Source organism: Taudactylus pleione, unplaced genomic scaffold, assembly GCF_031769625.1.
Source record: "Taudactylus pleione unplaced genomic scaffold, aTauple2 ptg001463l, whole genome shotgun sequence".
In the NCBI taxonomy this organism is placed as follows: domain Eukaryota; kingdom Metazoa; phylum Chordata; class Amphibia; order Anura; family Myobatrachidae; genus Taudactylus; species Taudactylus pleione.
The window spans coordinates 229,152-253,433 of NW_028285861.1; the positions used below are offsets into that span (position 1 = coordinate 229,152).

Consider the following 24,282-nt stretch of genomic DNA (forward strand, 5'->3'; position numbering starts at 1 on the left):
TATTTCATGTTGAGCTACACATATACATGGGATCTGACCTATGATATATCTGATGAAGAGCTATCCTTGTACATGGGATCTGACCTATGATATATATGATGTACAGCTACACTTATACATGGATTCTGACCTATGATATAGCTGATGTAGAGCTACACTTATACATGCGATCTGACGTATGATATATCTGATGTAGAGCTACACTTATACATGGGACCTAGCCTATGATATATATAATGTAGAGCGCTACACTTATACATGGGATCTAACCTATATTATATCTCATGTTGAGCTACATATATACATGGGATCTGACCTATGATATATATGATGTAGAGCTACACTTATACATGGGATCTGACCTATGATATATCTGATGTAGAGCTACACTTATACATGGGATCTAACCTATGTTATATCTCATGTTGAGCTACACATATACATGGGATCTGACTTATGATATATCTGATGTAGAGCTACACTTATACATGGGATCTGACCTATCATATATCTGATGTAGAGCTACACTTATACATGGGATCTGACCTATGATATATATGATGTAGAGCTACATTTATACATGGGATCTGACCTATGATATATATGATGTAGAGCTACACTTATTCATGGGATCTGACCTATGATATATCTGATGTAGAGCTACACTTATACATGGGATCTGACATATGTTATATGTCATGTTGAGCTACACATATACATGGGATCTGACCTATGATATATCTGATGAAGAGCTATCCTTGTACATGGGATCTGACCTATGATATATATGATGTACAGCTACACTTATACATGGATTCTGACCTATGATATAGCTGATGTAGAGCTACACTTATACATGGGATCTGACGTATGATATATCTGATGTAGAGCTACACTTATACATGGGACCTAGCCTATGATATATATGATGTAGAGCGCTACACTTATACATGGGATCTAACCTATCTTATATCTCATGTTGAGCTACATATATACATGGGATCTGACCTATGATATATATGATGTAGAGCTACACTTATACATGGGATCTGACCTATGATATATCTGATGTAGAGCTACACTTATACATGGGATCTAACCTATGTTATATCTCATGTTGAGCTACACATATACATGGGATCTGACTTATGATATATCTGATGTAGAGCTACACCTATTCATGGGATCTAACCTATATTATATCTCATGTTGAGCTACATATATACATGGGATCTGACGTATGATATATCTGATGTAGAGCTACATGTATACATGGGATCTGGCCTATGAAATACCTGATGTAGAGCTACACATATACATGGGATCTGACCTATGATATATCTTATGTAGAGCTATCCTTGTACATGGGATCTGACCTTTGATATATATGATGTAGAGCTACACTTATACAAGGGACTTAGCCTATGATATATATGATGTAGAGCTACACTTATACATGAGATCTAACCTATATTATATCTCATGTTGAGCTACATAAATACATGGGATCTGACCTATGATATATATGATGTAGAGCTACACTTATACATGGTATCTGACCTATGATATATCTGATGTAGAGCTACACTTATACATGGGATCTGACCTATGATATATCTGATGTAGAACTTCACTTATACATGGGATCTAACCTAAGTTATATCTCATGTTAAGCTACACATATACATGGGATCTGACCTATGATATATCTGATGTAGAGCTACACTTATACATGTGATCTGACCCATGATATATATGATGTAGAGCTACACTTATACATGGGATCTGACCTATGATATATATGATGTAGAGCTATCCTTGTACATGGGATCTGACCTTTGATATATATGATGTAGAGCTACACTTATACAAGGGACTTAGCCTATGATATATATGATGTAGAGCTACACTTATACATGAGATCTAACCTATATTATATCTCATGTTGAGCTACATATATACATGGGATCTGACCTATGATATATATGATGTAGAGCTACACATATACATGGGATCTGACCTATGATATATCTGATGTAGAGCTACACTTATACATGGGACCTAGCCTATGATATATATGATGTAGAGCGCTACACTTATACATGGGATCTAACCTATATTATATCTCATGTTGAGCTACATATATACATGGGATCTGACCTATGATATATATGATGTATAGCTACACTTATACATGGGATCTGACCTATGATATATCTGATGTAGAGCTACACTTATACATGGGATCTAACCTATATTATATCTCATGTTGAGCTACATATATACATGGGATCTGACCTATGATATATATGATGTAGAGCTATCCTTGTACATGGGATCTGACCTATGATATATATGATGTACAGCTACACTTATACATGGGATCTGACCTATGATATATATGATGTACAGCTACACTTATACATGGGATCTGACATATGATATAGCTGATGTAGAGCTACACTTATACAAGGGATCTGACGTATGATATATCTGATGTAGAGCTACACTTATACATGGGACCTAGCCTATGATATATATGATGTAGAGCGCTACGCTTATACATGGGATCTAACCTATATTATATCTCATGTTGAGCTACATATATACATGGGATCTGACTTATGATATATCTGATGTAGAGCTACACCTATTCATGGGATCTAACCTATATTATATTTCATGTTGAGCTACATATATACATGGGATCTGACGTATGATATATCTGATGTAGAGCTACATGTATACATGGGATCTGGCCTATGAAATACCTGATGTGGAGCTACACATATACATGGGATCTGACCTATGATATATCTGATGTAGAGCTATCCTTGTACATGGGATCTGACCTATGATATATATGATGTAGAGCTACACTTATACAAGGGATCTAGCCTATGATATATATGATGTAGAGCTATACTTATACATGGGACCTAGCCTATGATATATATGATGTAGAGCGCTACACTTATACATGGGATCTAACCTATATTATATCTCATGTTGAGCTACATATATACATGGGATCTGACCTATGATATATATGATGTAGAGCTACACTTATACATGGGATCTGACCTATGATATATCTGATGTAGAGCTACACTTATACATGGGATCTAACCTATGTTATATCTCATGTTGAGCTACACATATACATGGGATCTGACTTATGATATATCTGATGTAGAGCTACACTTATACATGGGATCTGACCTATCATATATATGATGTAGAGCTACATTTATACATGGGATCTGACCTATGATATATATGATGTAGAGCTACACTTATTCATGGGATCTGACCTATGATATATCTGATGTAGAGCTACACTTATACATGGGATCTGACATATGTTATATGTCATGTTGAGCTACACATATACATGGGATCTGACCTATGATATATCTGATGAAGAGCTATCCTTGTACATGGGATCTGACCTATGATATATATGATGTACAGCTACACTTATACATGGATTCTGACCTATGATATAGCTGATGTAGAGCTACACTTATACATGCGATCTGACGTATGATATATCTGATGTAGAGCTACACTTATACATGGGACCTAGCCTATGATATATATAATGTAGAGCGCTACACTTATACATGGGATCTAACCTATATTATATCTCATGTTGAGCTACATATATACATGGGATCTGACCTATGATATATATGATGTAGAGCTACACTTATACATGGGATCTGACCTATGATATATCTGATGTAGAGCTACACTTATACATGGGATCTAACCTGTGTTATATCTCATGTTGAGCTACACATATACATGGGATCTGACTTATGATATATCTGATGTAGAGCTACACTTATACATGGGATCTGACCTATCATATATCTGATGTAGAGCTACACTTATACATGGGATCTGACCTATGATATATATGATGTAGAGCTACATTTATACATGGGATCTGACCTATGATATATATGATGTAGAGCTACACTTATTAATGGGATCTGACCTATGATATATCTGATGTAGAGCTACACTTATACATGGGATCTGACATATGTTATATGTCATGTTGAGCTACACATATACATGGGATCTGACCTATGATATATCTGATGAAGAGCTATCCTTGTACATGGGATCTGACCTATGATATATATGATGTACAGCTACACTTATACATGGATTCTGACCTATGATATAGCTGATGTAGAGCTACACTTATACATGGGATCTGACGTATGATATATCTGATGTAGCGCTACACTTATACATGGGACCTAGCCTATGATATATATGATGTAGAGCGCTACACTTATACATGGGATCTAACCTATCTTATATCTCATGTTGAGCTACATATATACATGGGATCTGACCTATGATATATATGATGTAGAGCTACACTTATACATGGGATCTGACCTATGATATATCTGATGTAGAGCTACACTTATACATGGGATCTAACCTATGTTATATCTCATGTTGAGCTACACATATACATGGGATCTGACTTATGATATATCTGATGTAGAGCTACACCTATTCATGGGATCTAACCTATATTATATCTCATGTTGAGCTTCATATATACATGGGATCTGACGTATGATATATCTGATGTAGAGCTACATGTATACATGGGATCTAGCCTATGAAATACCTGATGTAGAGCTACACATATACATGGGATCTGACCTATGATATATCTTATGTAGAGCTATCCTTGTACATGGGATCTGACCTTTGATATATATGATGTAGAGCTACACTTATACAAGGGACTTAGCCTATGATATATATGATGTAGAGCTACACTTATACATGAGATCTAACCTATATTATATCTCATGTTGAGCTACATAAATACATGGGATCTGACCTATGATATATATGATGTAGAGCTACACTTATACATGGTATCTGACCTATGATATATCTGATGTAGAGCTACACTTATACATGGGATCTGACCTATGATATATCTGATGTAGAGCTACACTTATACATGGGATCTAACCTAAGTTATATCTCATGTTAAGCTACACATATACATGGGATCTGACCTATGATATATCTGATGTAGAGCTACACTTATACATGTGATCTGACCCATGATATGATGTAGAGCTACACTTATACATGGGATCTGACCTATGATATATATGATGTAGAGCTATCCTTGTACATGGGATCTGACCTTTGATATATATGATGTAGAGCTACACTTATACAAGGGACTTAGCCTATGATATATATGATGTAGAGCTACACTTATACATGAGATCTAACCTATATTATATCTCATGTTGAGCTACATATATACATGGGATCTGACCTATGATATGTATGATGTAGAGCTACACATATACATGGGATCTGACCTATGATATATCTGATGTAGAGCTACACTTATACATGGGACCTAGCCTATGATATATATGATGTAGAGCGCTACACTTATACATGGGATCTAACCTATATTATATCTCATGTTGAGCTACATATATACATGGGATCTGACCTATGATATATATGATGTATAGCTACACTTATACATGGGATCTGACCTATGATATATCTGATGTAGAGCTACACTTATACATGGGATCTAAGCTATATTATATCTCATGTTGAGCTACATATATACATGGGATCTGACGTATGATATATCTGATGTAGAGCTATCCTTGTACATGGGATCTGACCTATGATATATATGATGTGGAGCTACACTTAAACATGGGACCTAGCCTATGATATATATGATGTAGAGCTACACTTATAGATGGAATCTAACCTATATTATATCTCATGTTGATCTACATATATACATGGGATCTGACCTACGATGTATATGATGTTGCGCTACACTTATACATGGGATCTGACCTATCATTTATCTGATGTAGAGCTACACTTATAGATGGGATCTAACCTATATTATATCTCATGCTGATCTACATATATACATGGGATCTGACCTATGATGTATATGATGTAGAGCTACACTTATGCATGGGATCTGACCTATCATTTATCTGATGTAGAGCTACACTTATAAATGGGATCTGACCTATGATATATATGATGTAGAGCTACACTTATACATGGGATCTGACCTATGATATATCTGATGTAGAGCTACACCTATTCATGGGATCTAACCTATATTATATCTCATGTTGAGCTACATATATACATGGAATCTGACATATGATATATCTGATGTAGAGCTACATGTATACATGGGATCTGACCTATGATATATCTGATGTAGAGCTACACTTATACATGGGATCTGACCTATGATATATATGATTTAGAGCTACACTTATACATGGGATCTGACCTATCATATACCTGATGTAGAGCTACACTTCTACATGGGATCTGACCTATGATATATCTGATGTAGAGCTACACTTATACATGGGATCTGACCTATGGCTAATGTCATGTTGAGCTACACATATGCATGGGATCTGACCTATGATATATCTGATGTAGAGCTATCCTTGTACATGGGATATGACCTATGATATATATGATGTACAGCTACACTTATACATGGGATCTGACCTATGATATAGCTGATGTAGAGTTACACTTATACATGGGATCTGACCTATGATATATCTGATGTAGAGCTACACTTATACATGGGACCTAGCCTATGATATATATGATGTAGAGCGCTACACTTATACATGGCATCTAACCTATATTATATCTCATGTTGAGCTACATATATACATGGGATCTGACCTATGATATATTAGATGTAGAGCTACACTTATACATGGGATCTGACCTATGATATATCTGATGTAGAGCTACACTTATACATGGGATCTGACCTGTGATATATATGATGTAGAGCTACACTTATACATGGGATCTGACCTATGATATATCTGATGTAGAGCTACACTTATAGATGGGATCTAACCTATGTTATATCTCATGTTGAGCTACACATATACATGGGATCTGACCTATGATATATCTGATGTAGAGCTACACCTATTCATGGGATCTAACCTATATTATATCTCATTTTGAGCTACATATATACATGGGATCTGATGTATGATATATCTGATGTAGAGCTACATGTATACATGGGATCTGACCTATGATATATCTGATGTAGAACTACACCTATTCATGGGATCTAACCTATATTATATCTCATGTTGAGCTACATATATACCTGGGATCTGGCCTATAAAATACCTGATGTAGAGCTACACATATACATGGGATCTAACCTATGATATATCTGATATAGAGCTATCCTTGTACATGGGATCTGACCTATGATATATATGATGTAGAGCTACACTTATACATGGGACCTAGCCTATGATATATATGATGTAGAGCTACACTTATACATGGGATCTGACCTATCATTTATCTGATGTAGAGCTACACTTATACATGGGATCTGACCTATGATATATCTGATGTAGAGCTACACTTATACATGGGATCTCACCTATGAAATATCTGATGTAGAGCTACACTTATACATGGGATCTGACCTATGATATATATGATGTAGAGCTACACTTATACAGGGGATCTGACCTATCATATATCTGATGTAGAGCTACACTTATACATGGGATCTGACCTATGATGTAGAGCTACACTTATTCATGGGATCTGACCTATGATATATCTGATGTAGAGCTACACTTATACATGGGATCTGACCTATGTTATATGTCATGTTGAGCTACACATATACATGGGATCTGACCTATGATATATCTGATGTAGAGCTATCCTTGTACATGGGATCTGATCTATGATATATATGATGTACAGCTACACTTATACATGGGATCTGACCTATGATATAGCAGATGTAGAGCTACACATATACATGGGATCTGACCTATGATATATCTGATGTAGAGCTACACTTATACATGGGACCTAGCCTATGATATATATGTTGTAGAACGCTACACTTATACATGGGATCTAACCTATATTATATCTCATGTTGAGCTACATATATACATGGGATCTGACCTATGATATATATATGATGTAGAGCTACACTTATACATGGGATCTGACCTATCATTTATCTGATGTAGAGCTACACTTATACATGGGATCTGACCTATGATATATTTGATGTAGAGCTACACTTATACATGGGATCTGACCTATGATATATCTGATGTAGAGCTACACTTATACATGGGATCTAACCTATGTTATATTTCATGTTGAGCTAAACATATACACGGGATCTGACCTATGATATATCTGATGTAGAGCTACACCTATTCATGGGATTTAACCTATATTATATCTCATGTTGAGCTACATATATACATGGGATCTGACGTATGATATATCTGATGTAGAGCTACATGTATACATGGGATCTGACCTATGATATATCTGATGTAGAGCTACACTTATACATGAGATCTGACCTATAATATATCCGATGTAGAGCTACACTTATACATGGGATCTGACCTATGATATATCTGATGTAGAGCTACACTTATACATGGGATCTAACCTAAGTTATATCTCATGTTAAGCTACACATATACATGGGATCTGACCTATGATATATCTGATGTAGAGCTACACTTATACATGTGATCTGACCCATGATATGATGTAGAGCTACACTTATACATTGGATCTGACCTATGATATATATGATGTAGAGCTATCCTTGTACATGGGATCTGACCTTTGATATATATGATGTAGAGCTACACTTATACAAGGGACTTAGCCTATGATATATATGATGTAGAGCTACACTTATACATGAGATCTAACCTATATTATATCTCATGTTGAGCTACATATATACATGGGATCTGACCTATGATATGTATGATGTAGAGCTACACATATACATGGGATCTGACCTATGATATATCTGATGTAGAGCTACACTTATACATGGGACCTAGCCTATGATATATATGATGTAGAGCGCTACACTTATACATGGGATCTAACCTATATTATATCTCATGTTGAGCTACATATATACATGGGATCTGACCTATGATATATATGATGTATAGCTACACTTATACATGGGATCTGACCTATGATATATCTGATGTAGAGCTACACTTATACATGGGATCTAAGCTATATTATATCTCATGTTGAGCTACATATATACATGGGATCTGACGTATGATATATCTGATGTAGAGCTATCCTTGTACATGGGATCTGACCTATGATATATATGATGTGGAGCTACACTTAAACATGGGACCTAGCCTATGATATATATGATGTAGAGCTACACTTATAGATGGAATCTAACCTATATTATATCTCATGTTGATCTACATATATACATGGGATCTGACCTACGATGTATATGATGTTGCGCTACACTTATACATGGGATCTGACCTATCATTTATCTGATGTAGAGCTACACTTATAGATGGGATCTAACCTATATTATATCTCATGCTGATCTACATATATACATGGGATCTGACCTATGATGTATATGATGTAGAGCTACACTTATGCATGGGATCTGACCTATCATTTATCTGATGTAGAGCTACACCTATTCATGGGATCTAACCTATATTATATCTCATGTTGAGCTACATATATACATGGAATCTGACATATGATATATCTGATGTAGAGCTACATGTATACATGGGATCTGACCTATGATATATCTGATGTAGAGCTACACTTATACATGGGATCTGACCTATGATATATATGATTTAGAGCTACACTTATACATGGGATCTGACCTATCATATACCTGATGTAGAGCTACACTTCTACATGGGATCTGACCTATGATATATCTGATGTAGAGCTACACTTATACATGGGATCTGACCTATGGCTAATGTCATGTTGAGCTACACATATGCATGGGATCTGACCTATGATATATCTGATGTAGAGCTATCCTTGTACATGGGATATGACCTATGATATATATGATGTACAGCTACACTTATACATGGGATCTGACCTATGATATAGCTGATGTAGAGTTACACTTATACATGGGATCTGACCTATGATATATCTGATGTAGAGCTACACTTATACATGGGACCTAGCCTATGATATATATGATGTAGAGCGCTACACTTATACATGGCATCTAACCTATATTATATCTCATGTTGAGCTACATATATACATGGGATCTGACCTATGATATATTAGATGTAGAGCTACACTTATACATGGGATCTGACCTATGATATATCTGATGTAGAGCTACACTTATACATGGGATCTGACCTGTGATATATATGATGTAGAGCTACACTTATACATGGGATCTGACCTATGATATATCTGATGTAGAGCTACACTTATAGATGGGATCTAACCTATGTTATATCTCATGTTGAGCTACACATATACATGGGATCTGACCTATGATTTATCTGATGTAGAGCTACACCTATTCATGGGATCTAACCTATATTATATCTCATTTTGAGCTACATATATACATGGGATCTGATGTATGATATATCTGATGTAGAGCTACATGTATACATGGGATCTGACCTATGATATATCTGATGTAGAACTACACCTATTCATGGGATCTAACCTATATTATATCTCATGTTGAGCTACATATATACCTGGGATCTGGCCTATAAAATACCTGATGTAGAGCTACACATATACATGGGATCTAACCTATGATATATCTGATATAGAGCTATCCTTGTACATGGGATCTGACCTATGATATATATGATGTAGAGCTACACTTATACATGGGACCTAGCCTATGATATATATGATGTAGAGCTACACTTATACATGGGATCTGACCTATCATTTATCTGATGTAGAGCTACACTTATACATGGGATCTGACCTATGATATATCTGATGTAGAGCTACACTTATACATGGGATCTCACCTATGAAATATCTGATGTAGAGCTACACTTATACATGGGATCTGACCTATGATATATATGATGTAGAGCTACACTTATACAGGGGATCTGACCTATCATATATCTGATGTAGAGCTACACTTATACATGGGATCTGACCTATGATGTAGAGCTACACTTATTCATGGGATCTGACCTATGATATATCTGATGTAGAGCTACACTTTTACATGGGATCTGACCTATGTTATATGTCATGTTGAGCTACACATATACATGGGATCTGACCTATGATATATCTGATGTAGAGCTATCCTTGTACATGGGATCTGATCTATGATATATATGATGTACAGCTACACTTATACATGTGATCTGACCTATGATATAGCAGATGTAGAGCTACACATATACATGGGATCTGACCTATGATATATCTGATGTAGAGCTACACTTATACATGGGACCTAGCCTATGATATATATGTTGTAGAACGCTACACTTATACATGGGATCTAACCTATATTATATCTCATGTTGAGCTACATATATACATGGGATCTGACCTATGATATATATATGATGTAGAGCTACACTTATACATGGGATCTGACCTATCATTTATCTGATGTAGAGCTACACTTATACATGGGATCTGACCTATGATATATTTGATGTAGAGCTACACTTATACATGGGATCTGACCTATGATATATCTGATGTAGAGCTACACTTATACATGGGATCTAACCTATGTTATATTTCATGTTGAGCTAAACATATACACGGGATCTGACCTATGATATATCTGATGTAGAGCTACACCTATTCATGGGATTTAACCTATATTATATCTCATGTTGAGCTACATATATACATGGGATCTGACGTATGATATATCTGATGTAGAGCTACATGTATACATGGGATCTGACCTATGATATATCTGATGTAGAGCTACACTTATACATGAGATCTGACCTATAATATATCCGATGTAGAGCTACACTTATACATGGGATCTGACCTATGATATATATGATGTAGAGCTACACTTATACATGGGATCTGACCAATGATATATATGATGTAGAGCTACACTTATACATGGGATCTGACCTATGATATATCTGATGTAGAGCAACACTTATACATGGGATCTGACCTATGATATATCTCATGTTGAGCTACATATATACATGGGATCTGCCTTATGATATATATGATGTAGAGCTACACATATACATGGGATCTGGCCTATAATATACTTGATGTAGAGCTACACTTATACATAGGATCTGACCTATGATATATCTGATGTAGAGCTACACTTCTACATGGTATCTGGCCTTTGATATACCTGATGTAGAGCTACACTTTTAAATGGGATCTGACTTATGATATACCTGATGTAGAGCTACACTTATACATGGGATCTGACCTATGATATACTTGATGTAAAGCTATACTTTTACATGGGATCTGACCTAGCATATATCTGATGTAGAGCTACACTTATACATGGCATCTAACCTATGTTATATCTCATGTTGAGCTACATATATACATGGGATCTGACGTATGATATATCTGATGTAGAGCTACATGTATACATGGGATCTGACCTACAATATACCTGATGTAGAGCTACACTTATACATGGGATCTGACCTATGATATATCTGATGTAGAGCTACACTTATACATGGTACCTGGCCTTTGATATACCGTCAGGTCCATTAATATTGGGACATTGACAGAATTTTCAGATTTTAGCCTCTATTCACCACCACAATGGTTTTGAAATGAAACAAAGAAGATGTGCTTTAACTGCAGACTTTCAGATTTAATTTGAGGGTAATTACATCCAAATCAGGTGAACGGTGTAGGAATTACAACAGTTTCAATATGTGCCTCCCACTTTTTAAGGGGCCAAAAGTAATGGGACTATCAACTCAAAAGCTATTTCATGGACAGGTGTGGGCTATTCCCTCGTTATTTCATTATCAATTAAGCAGGTAAAAGGTCTGGAGTTGATTCTAGGTGTGACATTTGCATTTGGAATCAGTTGCTGTCAACTCTCAATATGAGATCCAAAGAACTGTCACTATCAGTGAAGCAAGCCATCATTAGGCTGAAAAATCAAAACAAACCCATCAGAGAGATAGCAAAAACATTAGGTGTGGCCAAATCAACTGTTTGGAACATTCTTAAAAAGAAAGAACACACCGGAGAGCTCAGCAACACCAAAAGACCCGGAAGACCACGGAAAACAACTGTGGTGGATGACAAAATAATTATTTCCCTGGTGAAGAAAAACCCCTTCACAACAGTTGGCCGAATCAAGAACACTCTCCAGGAGGTAGATGTTTATGTGTCAAAGTCAACAATCAAGAGAAGACTTCACAAGAGTGAATATAGAGGGTTCACCACAAGATGCAAACCATTGGTGAGCCACAAAAACAGGAAGACCAGATTAGAGTTTGCCAAACAACATCTAAAAAAGCCATTACAGTTCTGGAACAACATCCTATTGACAGATGAGACAAAGATCAACTTGTACCAGAGTGATGGGAAGAGAAGAGAAGGAAAGGAACTGCTCATGATACAAAACAAACCACCTCATCAGTGAAGCATGGTGGTGGTAGTGTCATGGCGTGGGCATGTATGGCTGCCAATGGAACTGGTTCCCTTGTATTTATTGATGATGTGACTGCTGACAAAAGCCGCAGAATGAATTCTGAAGTGTTTTGGGCAATATTATATGCTCATATTCAGTCAAATGCTTCAGAACTCATTGGACAGTGCTTCACGGTGCAGATGGACAATGACCCAAAGCATACTGTAAAAGCAATCAAAGAGTTTTTTAAGGCTAAAAAGTGGAATGTTATGCAATGGCCAAGTCAATCCCCTGACCTGAATCCGATTGAGCATGCATTTCACTTGATGAAGACAATACTGAGGGGAAAATGCCCCAAGAACAAGCAGGAACTGAAGACATTTGCAGTAGAGGCCTGACAGAGCATCACCAGGGATGAAACCCAGCGTCTGGTGATGTCTATGCGTTCCAGACTTCAGGCTGTAATTGCCTGCAAAGGATTTGCAACAAAGTATTAAAAAGTGAAAGTTAGATTTAGGATTGTTTAGTTTGTCCCATTACTTTTTGCCCCTTATAAAGTGGGAGGCACATATAGAAACCGTTGTAATTCCTACACCGTTCACCTGATTTGGATGTAATTACCCTCAAATTAAATCTGAAAGTCTGCAGTTAAATCACATCTTGTGTGTTTCATTTCAAAGCCATTGTGGTGGTGAATAGAGGACAAAATATGAAAATTCTGTCAATGTCCCAATATTTATGGACCTGACTGTATATGATGTAGAGCTACACTTATACATGGGATCTAACCTATATTATATCTCATGTTGAGCTACATATATACATGGGATCTGACCTATGATATATCTGATGTAGAGCTACACTTCTACATGGGATGTGGCCTATGATATAGCTCAGGTAGAGCTACACTTATACATGGGATCTGACCTATGATGTATCTGATGTAGATCTACACTTATACATGGGATCTGACCTATGATATATCTGATGTAGAGCTACACTTATACATGGGATCTGACCAATGATATATATGATGTAGAGCTACACTTATACATGGGATCTGACCTATGATATACCTGATGTAGAGCTACACTTATACATGGGATCTGACCTATGATATACCTGATGTAGAGCTACACATATACATGGGATTTGACCTATGTATATATGATGTAGAGCTTCATGTATACATGGGATCTGTCCTATGATATACCTGATGTAGAGCTACACTTATACATGGGATCTGACCTATGATAGATCTGATGTAGAGCTACACTTCTGCATGGGATGTGACATATGATAAACCTGATGTAGAGCTACACTTATACATGGGACCTGGCCTATGATATATATGATGTAGAGCTACACTTATACATGGGATCTGACCTATGATATATCTTATGTAGAGCTACACTTATACATGGGCTCTGACCTATGATATATCTGATGTAGAGCTACCCTTGTACATGGGATCTGACCTATGATATACCTGATGTAGAGCTACACTTATACATGGGATCTGATCTATGATATATATGATGTAGAGCTACTCTTATACATGAGATCTCACCTATGATATATATGATGTAGAGCTACACTTATACATGGGATGTGGCCTATGATATATCTGATGTAGAGCTACACTTATACATGGGATCTGACCTATGATATATATAATGTAGAGCTACACGTATACATGGGATCTGGCCTTTGATATACCTGATGTAGAGCTACACTTATACATGGGATCTGACATATGATATACCTGATGTAGAGCTACACTTATACATGGGATCTGACCTATGATATACCTGATGTAGAGCTACACTTATACATGGGATCTAACCTATGTTATAACTCATGTTGAACTACACATAAATATGGGATTTGACCTATGATATATCTGATGTAGAGCTACACTTATACATGGGATCTGACTTATGAAATATATGATGTAGAGCTACACTTATATATGGGACCTTGCCTATGATATAGCTGATGTAGAGCTACATTTATACATGGGATCTGACCTATGATATACCTGATGTAGAGCTACACTGATACATGGGACCTGGCCTATGATATAGCTGATGTAGAGCTCCACTTATACATGGGATCTGACCTATGATATACCTGATGTAGAGCTACAATACTACATGGGATCTAACCTATGATATACTTGATGTAGAACTATACTTATACATGGGATCTGACCTATGATATATATGATGTAGAGCTACACGTATACATGGGATCTAGCCTTTGATATGCCTGATGTAGAGCTACACTTATACATGGGATCTGACCTGTGATATATATGATGTAGAGCTACATGTATACATGCGATCTGACCTATGATATATCTGATGTAGAGCTACATTTCTACATTGGATCTGGACTATGATATACCTGATGTAGAGCTACAATACTACATGGGATCTGACCTATGATATATCTGATGTAGTGCTACACTTATACATAGGATCTGACCTTTGATATACCTGATGTAGACTTACACTTATACATGGGATCTGACCTATGATATACTTGATGTAGAACTACACTTATACATGGGATCTGACCTATGATATTCATGATGTAGAGCTACACGTATACATGGGATCTGGCCTTTGATATACCTGATGTAGAGTTACACTTTTACATGGGATCTGACCTATGTTATATCTCATGTTGAGCTACACATAAATATGGGATTTGACCTATGATATATTTGATGTAGAGCTACACTTAAACATGGGATCTGGCCTATGATATATAGCTGATGTAGAGCTACACATATTCATGGTATCTGACCTATGATGTACCTGATGTACAGCTACACTTATACATGGGATCTGACCTATGATATATATGATGTAGAGCTACACTTATACATGAGATCTCACCTATGATATATATGATGTAGAGCTACACTTATACATGGGATGTGGCCTATGATATATCTGATGTAGAGCTACACTTATACATGGGATCTGACCTATGATATACCTGATGTAGAGCTACACTTATACATGGGATCTGACCTATGATATATATGATGTAGAGCTACACTTATACATGAGATCTCACCTATGATATATATGATGTAGAGCTATACTTATACATGGGATGTGGCCTATGATATATCTGATGTAGAGCTACACTTATACATGGGATCTGACCTATGATATATATGATGTAGAGCTACACGTATACATGGGATCTGGCCTTTGATATACCTGATGTAGAGCTACACTTATACATGGGATCTGACCTATGATATACCTGATATAGAGCTACACTTATACATGGGATCTGACCTATGATATACCTGATGTAGAGCTACACTTATACATGGGTTCTAACCTATGTTATAACTCATGTTGAACTACACATAAATATGGGTTTTGACCTATGATATACCTGATGTAGAGCTACACTTATACATGGGATCTAACCTATGTTATAACTCATGTTGAACTACACATAAATATGGGATTTGACCTATGATATATCTGATGTAGAGCTACACTTATACATGGGATCTGACTTATGAAATATATGATGTAGAGCTACACTTATACATGGGACCTGGCCTATGATATAGCTGATGTAGAGCTCCACTTATACATGGGATCTGACCTATGATATACCTGATGTAGAGCTACAATACTACATGGGATCTAACCTATGATATACTTGATGTAGAACTATACTTATACATGGGATCTGACCTATGATATATATGATGTAGAGCTACACATATACATGGGATCTAGCCTTTGATATGCCTGATGTAGAGCTACACTTATACATGGGATCTGACCTGTGATATATATGATGTAGAGCTACATGTATACATGGGATCTGACCTATGATATATCTGATGTAGATCTACATTTCTACATTGGATCTAGCCTATGATATACCTGATGTAGAGCTACAATACTACATGGGATCTGACCTATGATATATCTGATGTAGTGCTACACTTATACATAGGATCTGACCTTTGATATACCTGATGTAGAGTTACACTTATACATGGGATCTGACCTATGATATACTTGATGTAGAACTACACTTATACATGGGATCTGACCTATGATATACATGATGTAGAGCTACACGTATACATGGGATCTGGCCTTTGATATACCTGATGTAGAGCTACACTTATACATGGGATCTGACCTATGGTATACCTGATGTAGAGCTACACTTTTACATGGGATCTGACCTATGTTATATCTCATGTTGAGCTACACATAAATATGGGATTTGACCTATGATATATTTGATGTAGAGCTACACTTATACATGGGATCTGGCCTATGATATATAGCTGATGTAGAGCTACACATATTCATGGTATCTGACCTATGATGTACCTGATGTACAGCTACACTTATACATGGGATCTGACTTATGATATACCTGATGTAGAGCTACACTTTTACATGGGATCTGACCTATGATCTATATGATGTAGAGCTACACTTATACATGGGATCTGACCTATGATATATATGATGTAGAGCTACACTTATACATGGAATCTGACCTATGATATATATGATGTAGAGCTACACTTATACATGGGATCTGACCTATGATATACCTGATGTAGAGCTACACTTATACATGGGATCTGACCTATGGTATACCTGATGTAGAGCTACACTTTTACATGGGATCTGACCTATGTTATATCTCATGTTGAGCTACACATAAATATGGGATTTGACCTATGATATATTTGATGTAGAGCTACACTTATACATGGGATCTGGCCTATGATATATAGCTGATGTAGAGCTACACATATTCATGGTATCTGACCTATGATGTACCTGATGTACAGCTACACTTATACATGGTATCTGACTTATGATATACCTGATGTAGAGCTACACTTTTACATGGGATCTGACCTATGATCTATATGATGTAGAGCTACACTTATACATGGGATCTGACCTATGATATATATGATGTAGGGCTACACTTATACATGGAATCTGACCTATGATATATATGATGTAGAGCTACACTTATACATGGGATCTGACCTATGATATATATGATGTAGAGCTACACTTATACATGGGATCTGACCTATGATATACCTGATGTAGAGCTACTCTTATACATGGGATCTGACCTATGATATATCTGATGTAGAGCTACACTTGTACATGGGATCTGACCTACAATATACCTGATGTAGAGCTACACTTATACATGGGATCTGACCTATGATATATCTGATGTAGAGCTACACTTATACATGGGACCTGGCCTATGATATATATGATGTAGAGCTACACTTATACATTGGATCTAACCTATATTATATCTCATGTTGAGCTACATATATACATGGGATCTGACCTATGATATATCTGATATAGAGCTACACTTCTACATGGGATGTGGCCTATGATATAGCTGAGGTAGAGCTACACTTATACATGGGATCTGACCTATGATATATCTGATGTAGAGCTACACTTATACATGGGCTCTGACCTATGATATATCTGATGTAGAACTACACTTATACATGGGATCTGACCTATGATATATATAATGTAGAGCTACACTTATACATGGGATCTGACCTATGATATACCTGATGTAGAGCTACACTTGTACATGGGATCTGACCTATGATATACTTGATGTAGAGCTACACTTATTCATGGGATCTGACCTATGATATATATGATGTAGAGCTACACTTATACATGAGATCTGGCCTATGATATACCTGATGTAGAGCTACACTTATACATGGGATCTGGCCTTTGATATACCTGATGTAGAGCTACACTTATACATGGGATCTGACCTATGATATATATGATGTAGAGCTACACGTATACCTGGGATCTGGCCTTTGATATACCTGATGTAGAGCTACACTTATACATGGGATCTGACCTATGATATACCTGATGTAGAGCTACACTTATACATGGGATCTAACCTATGTTATAACTCATGTTGAGCTACACATAAATATGGGATTTGACCTATGATATATATGATGTAGAGCTACACTTATACATGGGATCTGACCTATGATATATCTGATGTAGAGCTACACTTATACATGGGACCTGGCCTATGATATAGCTGATGTAGAGCTACACTTATACATGGGACCTGGCCTATGATATAGCTGATATAGAGCTACACTTATATATGGGACCTGGCCTATGATATATATGATGTAGAGCTCCACTTATACATGGGATGTGACCTATGATATATATGATGTAGAGCTACACTTATACATGGGATCTGACCTATGATATAGCTGATGTAGAGCTACACTTATACATGGGATCTGACCTATGATGTATCTGATGTAGAGCTACACTTATACATGGGATTTGACCTATGATATATGTGATGTAGAGCTACATGTATACATGGGATCTGACCTATGATGTATATGATGTAGAGCTACACTTATACATGGGATCTGACCTATGATATATATGATGTAGAGCTACACTTATACATGGTATCTGACCTATGATATACCTGATGTAGAGCTAGATGTATACATGGGATCTGACCTATGATATATATGATGTAGAGCTACACTTATACATGGGATCTGACCTATGATATATATGATGTAGAGCTACACTTATACATGGGATCTGACCTATGATATATATGATGTAGAGCTACACTTATACATGAGACCTGGCCTATGATATATATGATGTAGAGCTACACTTATACATGGGACCTGGCTTATGATATATATGATGTAGAGCTACACTTATACATACTTATACATGGGATTGACCAGATATATTCGATGTAAGCTTCATCTACACATGGAATATTTTCTATTATATATATATCAAATGTATAAAAGGAAAGATCCCATTTATAAACGTATATATTGGGGGTAAATGTAGTAACCTGCGTGATGTAGGCATCCACAAGTTTCTGGTGAGTCTGTCTGATGTTTTAAAGGGGCAATCATTTAAAAGGCAAAATATGGTTGGTTTAGCCTTTTAACTGATTGCCCCTTTAAAACATAGGCTTGAGACGCTGGAAACTCGCAGATGCCTGCATCGCGCATATTATATTTACAGCATGGGATCTTATTGTACAATTAGGGTTAGATCTATGTCGATGTGTATATCAGATTTAGGTGTATTATAATTGATCACTATGCTGTATACAGTTCTACATGTGTTTATCTGAATTCGTTGTAATATACAAGTCATATATATCTAGATCTACATCATACATATATATATCTACCTATGTAACCACTTACACCTATCCTCAAATCGCACCAAATAGCCACATTTATTGCACCACAGACTGAGCCGCGCCAAAACACTAATCCTAATTGCTCTGGGCCTGGTTCAGATCCGCAGCTGCAATCTCTCACGATGTCGTAATTGCGAAAATATGCTAATGACTCACCCGCCATCCAGTGCTGAGAGACGCCCGCTGTCAGCGTCTCTCACATCCGCCCGCTCACGCACAGAACCGGAAACATGGAACGCAGATCAGGCGCTCACCAGCCTTCTAACATGCCGCAGACACAGCGGGTCTCCAGACACACAGAGAGCTCCCCTGCCGCCCGCAAGGACACAGCGGCTAATGTTTGGACGCTCAGAGAACAGCATTTAAACGGTCACACCTGCCTGCGTTTCTCTAGCGTCCCGTCCCTCCCCATTACCTGACACTCATTTTGCGAGTTAATCCTCTGTGCGAGCGTAATCGTAATTCAGTTCCCTGTGCATACGCAGTGCGACTTACACGCATGCGCAATGGCTAACCATTGCTCAATCTGCGTATATATCGCCATTGCGTTCACATCTGAATCAGACCCCTAGTCCGGTATGGGCCTGATTCAGAGATGTAGCCTAATGCCGTAGCGCTATGCGGACATATGACAATGTCGCAGACGCAGAGGAATGAATTGAGACTCCCAGCTGCGGCTTTGCAAACCCAGGTATCTGCGTACAGAGACGCAGCATCGGTCGCTGATCATTAGATTATGGGAGGCCAGAGTAAGCCTATGACTACTCACAATGATCGCAGGGACTGAAGACGCCGGAGCCGGTTTCACTGCATATGGGATCGCAGACGCGGGCTGTGACCACCCCGGAAATGGTCGCAAATACAGCGGCGTTCCTTGCCGCCACTCCCCATTACCTCCCACACATGCTCCCTGACTGTTAGTCACACATCGAAGTAGAAAGTAACTGCGAGCGACTACGGTAATGTATCTTATGCGCAGTCTATCGATAATCGCTCAACTCAGTAAATATCGGCATTGCGTCTATCTGCGCGTGTGCAGATCTCCTTGCAGTGCCCGGACGCGGCAGCCTGATTGATTAGGGGGCAGAGCGGGGGCGGTAACAGGCAGCTTCCGGGAAATGCAGCTGTGCAATATCGCCCGTCTGTGAATCAGGCCGTAAGTTGTATGATAAGGGTTAGATCTGCGTAGATCTACATGTGTATATTGGACCTATTCAGCGATGTATGTATACCCGATATTTATGCACATATCCAATCAGTGGCTGCAATGTGGCAGTGCCCCAAATGCTGCAGCATTATTGACATGCTAGCGTTTGGGGGTGGTGACACGGAGCATACCAGAAAATGGGGAGGGGGTGCTGGTCTTGACGTGCCCCAGCCTGTAACTGCGTCCACGGACCTGTGATTTTCTCCACAACCTGAGTAACCTGGGGGTTATTAAGATGTCCGATGGCTGCGTCTCTGGAATCGGATCAGAAAAGCCGGCAAGAGGCATCTGTTTACTGAAGACACTTCCTGTGGCTTTTGGGCCTGATTCAGCAAGGGGAGCAGTTGCTAATACGCACGCAATCGGCTAATTGTTTCACACTGCGCATGCGTAGGCATCGCATCGGCTACGCAGAGCCATCGCAGAGTGATTGATAGGAAGTGCCATTTGTGGGTGGTGAGGGGGGGGGGGGGTCGGCCGAACGCAGACATGCCAGTGCATTTGCACGCCATTACAGGGGCGTGCATAAATTATCCACTGCGATCCCGTACTCAGTGTGAGGCCTCATAGTGTGCATGGTTGTTAGCAATTTCTGAGTAAGGTCAGGGCTTGTGCAAGTGTGCGTGAGGCTGCGATGGTACTCTATTGTACCGATGGTGTCGTAATTCTGCTAAACATTACGGATGTGTGTAAGGTAAAGTGGGCATCCTTATGTTGTGCTGAAATTATAAGAAAACAGGGATTGTAGTGCACTCTGGGGCATACGTATATTATAATTTCTACATATATTGATGCCCTATATGTTTATATATATGTATATATATCTATATATATCTAAACATGTAAACACATATATATACAGTCAGGTGCATAAATATTGGGACATTGACATTATTTTCATATTTTGGCCTTTATTCACCACCATAATGGCTTTGAAATGAAACAAACAAGATGTGCTTTAACTGCAGACTTTCAGATTTAATTTGAGGGTAATTACATCCAAATCAGGTGACCGGTGTAGGAATTACAACGGTTTCTATATGTGCCTCCCACTTTTTAAGGGGCCAAAAGTAATGGGAGAAACTAAACAATCCTAAATCTAACTTTCACTTTTTAATACTTTGTTGCATATCCTTTGCAGGCAATTACAGCCTGAAGTCTGGAACGCATAGACATCACCAGACGCTGGTTTTCATCCCTGGTGATGCTCTGCCAGGCCTCTACTGCAAATGTCTTCAGTTCCTGCTTGTTCTTGGGGCATTTTCCCTTCAGTTTTGTCTTCATCAAGTGAAATGCATGCTCAATCGGATTCAGGTCAGGGAATTGACTTGGCCATTGCATAACATTCCACTTTTTAGCCTTTAAAAACTCTTTGGTTGTTTTTGCAGTATGCTTCGGGTCATTGTCCATCTGCACTGTGAAGCGCCGTCCAATGAGTTCTGAAGCATTTGACTGAATATGAGCATATAATATTGCCCGAAACACTTCAGAATTCATTCTGCTGTTTTTGTCAGCAGTCACATCATCAATAAATACAAGGGAATCAGTTCCATTGGCAGCCATACATGCCCACGCCATGGCACTACCACACCATGCTTCACTGATGAGGTGGTATGTGTTGGATCATGAGCAGTTCCTTTCCTTCTCCATACTCTTCTCTTCCCATCACTCTGGTACAAGTTGATCTTTGTCTCATCTGTCCATAGGATGTTGTACCAGAACTGTAATGGCTTTTTTAGATGTTGTTTGGCAAACTCTAATCTGGTGTTCCTGTTTTTGTGGCTCACCAATGGTTTACATCTTGTGGTGAACCCTCTATATTCACTCTTGTGAAGTCTTCTCTTGATTGTTGACTTTGACACATATACACCTACCTCCTGGAGAGTGTTCTTGATTTGGCCAACTGTTGTGAAGGGGTTTTTCTTCACCAGGGAAATAATTCTTCTGTCATCCACCACGGTTGTTTTCCGTGGTCTTCCGGGTCTTTTGGTGTTGCTGAGCTCTCCGGTGCGTTCTCTCTTTTTAAGAATGTTCCAAACAGTTGATTTGGCCACACCTAATGTTTTTGCTATCTCTCTGATGGGTTTGTTTTGATTTTTCAGCCTAATGATGGCTTGCTTCACTGATAGTGACAGCTCTTTGGATCTCATATTGAGAGTCGACAGCAACTGATTCCAAATGCAAATGTCACACCTAGAATCAACTCCAGACCTTTTAC

At 37.9% G+C, this 24,282-nt stretch overlaps 1 protein-coding gene across 1 annotated transcript in view; it reads left to right on the forward strand.

Annotated features, from left to right (window-relative positions):
* Positions 1-24,282, forward strand: part of STX1B (syntaxin 1B) — a 161,098-nt gene that overhangs the window by 38,537 nt on the left and 98,279 nt on the right. The window lies entirely within an intron of this gene.